Below are 2,889 nucleotides of genomic sequence, written 5' to 3'. Positions count from 1 at the left end.
TTGAATGATGATGAATGACATTTTTACTATTTCTTTTGATTGTTTCTTTTAATGTTTTATGTAAAGCACTTTGAATTGTCTCTGTACCAGAAATGTGCTATACAAATAAACTTGCCTTGCCTTGTTAGGATGGTTATTTATTTTAAATACCGCTTAACGCGCTACTCACGCGCATCTGATCAGACTGTAACCTGGCCGCGCATGAGAACTGACAAGCTGCGGCGCGCGCGAGAGGGGGACACGCGCAGTTCGGGCACGGCGTCACCCAAATGCTCCTTTTATCTCGACAAAAAGGAATAAATGTAAGTAAATCCAAAAGGACTGCTGACAGAATCAAATGTTGGAATGGTTCTCCATCAAAGGCTTCAACAATGACTTGTACAATTCTCCCGAGCCGCCGGAAGCTGTTTGCATCTGCGGTCTCGTGGTCGAGGCGTGGAAAGAGGCGGACGGTTGCAATAAACTCACTCCAGATTGCCGACAGTATTTCCTGTAGATTCCATGACCCAGCTATGACTCAGACCAATCGCTGAAGATGGGTTGCAAATGGCGGTATCCGTTTCAGGAATTGACGGTGAAAGCGGCGGCCTACTTTCGCGAGGAGAGGAAGTAATGCATTTCCAATGGGGGACCTCATTGCTCGCTCAGTCCATTATTTTTACAGTCTATGGTTCAAACACATTCATTACTGATCCACACAGGGAGACATCCTAAGGGGCTTAGCTAGCCACTTGAGGGGGAAAAAGGAGAAATTTGTATCACAGGGCCACTCCATATCTGCTCCTTAAGAGAGACATTGGTTTGGTCCAGCGTGCTGAAGTAAACTAATTATCTTTATAACCTAAATTGTTGAATGTGAAATTCATTAAATATTGCTAATCTTTTAACTTATTTCTTCATTTTGTTGAGCTCAATCTTTTCCCGAATAAAAGACCGGGGTGCAACTACACCAAGGCCATTGTAGAGCTCTTGATCAAACATAATGAACTAGTTTTTGTTGTAAAATAGAAATAAAAACATCAAGGTCAAGCTTTGTGACTTCTCTCATGGATATTTAAACAAACCCACAGATCAGAAAATGGGATCAAAATGAAACATTTGTCTCTGTCACAAACCTCTGGCATTTCACAGAAATATGAATGAACACAGGTTTTCCTGTTGTAACATTGTACCTAATCATTACATGATGAAGAGAATTTTCCTTTCATTTTTGGTTTGATACCAAGGTAATTCTAACCATGACTTTTCCAAATTTGTTCTTTAACATCTTAATCAGAACATTTTGTCTACCTCTCAGTTTGGTTTATTGTAAATAATCAATTATTCTATCTGAAGATACTTCAAAATTATTGATTAAACAGTCTTTCCCCAATCCAGTGAATTGTAAAGAATTGTAAAGAATTAAAAAATTTCAGGACAGGACTGGGATAACAAACTACATGAATGAACTTATAGATTGAGTGTTAATGCAGCCCAGTTTAGAAAATCTGATGTGCTGTCTGTTTTTTTTTTGCTCCATCCTCAAAAAAAGAAAAAAAAAGACTACTTTATTGGTGTGCGTTCCTCATAAAGTGACCATTACCTTTGTTGGTTGTGCCAGTGTTATACCTATATTCTACATGCAATGTGTACCAGAAAAGTTAAAAGAAAAATTGGGATTTGCAACTGAGATTGATTGAATGAATGAATGAATGAATGAATGAATGAATAAATGAATGAATGAATGAATGAGTAAGGGAAAATGGTAAGGGCTGTTTAACTAATTAAAAACAGTTTAATAAAAAAAAATTAAACAAATGTACTTGTCATTTTAAAAATATGATGCAAAAAAAACAATTGGTGTGTAAATACAGAAGACTCTAGAATATTTTGTCAGACAAAAATAATTTATTTAAAAAATGTTTTTAAACAGAACATATAGAAATAAAGTTAAAAGAAAAAACATGTTCAAAAAAGTTATGCTCAAAATGTGTAAAGAAAAACACTTATCTTTGAAATACTTCCGGGGGAACGGCTGCCTCTCTTGCGGTGATTGGTCCGGCGTGTATGACGTCACGAAATCATGAACGATGATAGGCTATTCTGACAAAAATGGGTGGGAACAGACACACGGTGGAAGCATCCAGCCTTTCGCTTCCTTGGCCCGAATTTATAAAATCTAAACGTGTGTGATTTTCCGGAAGAATTTCTCCCGTTTTTTTGGATCAATATGCCCAGAAAATGTGTTTTTGGTTGTATAGGACAACAGAACTTTTTCTCCATCCCAAAAGATGATTACACGAGGCAAATGTGGGAGCAGTTTATTTCCCCCACACAGCAGTGCCACGGCGAAGCTTTTGTTTGTTCACGACATTTCACTGAAGACAGCTTTCTAAACAAAGCTCAGTATGAAGCTGGGTTCTCGAAAAGACTGCTTCTTAACCCGGGGAGCATCCCGACACGGACCGGTCAGGAGTGTGGGCGGCCGGTGAGAGCTCTTACTGCCTTTTTGGTTTTTCCAATATCATACTGCGTGGTTATAGACATTGCTATCAAATGAAAGGTTTTATTTGCATAAAAACTTCATATACTTTCATAAAAGCTTGTTATATTCTTCTTTTTTTTTCTTAATTTATTCCTACAGATTTCTTTTTTATACATCTTTTATACATCGTTTAATCACCTGTTTTCAACTATGCTTGCTTTTTATTTACTTGTTTTTCAATAACTTTTTTAAAATTTCTAATTAGTTATTACACATTTCATATTTTACAATGAATTCTATAGTTTTGAGATCAAATACACATAACCGCCTCAAAAGATGCATCTAAATTTACCCAACAATGTTTTGAAGCTGCTTTGACTTGTGAAAATTATTTTTTTCTGCTTTGTAACTTAAAAAGTCCCACT

At 36.6% G+C, this 2,889-nt stretch overlaps 1 long non-coding RNA gene across 2 annotated transcripts in view; it reads left to right on the top strand.

The window, feature by feature from the left end:
• The first annotated feature begins 2,008 nt into the window (after window positions 1-2,008).
• Window positions 2,009-2,889, top strand: part of LOC112143050 — a 5,172-nt gene continuing 4,291 nt past the window's right edge. For both annotated transcript variants that reach the window (XR_002918681.2, XR_002918682.2), the window contains exon 1: window positions 2,009-2,467. This is a non-coding gene — a long non-coding RNA (uncharacterized LOC112143050). The remainder of the gene's footprint in view (window positions 2,468-2,889) is intronic.

The sequence above is a fragment of the Oryzias melastigma genome, linkage group LG14, assembly GCF_002922805.2.
Source record: "Oryzias melastigma strain HK-1 linkage group LG14, ASM292280v2, whole genome shotgun sequence".
NCBI lineage: Eukaryota > Metazoa > Chordata > Actinopteri > Beloniformes > Adrianichthyidae > Oryzias > Oryzias melastigma.
Note: the sequence above shows the minus strand (reverse complement) of the source record. Positions and strands in the feature narration are given on the sequence as shown.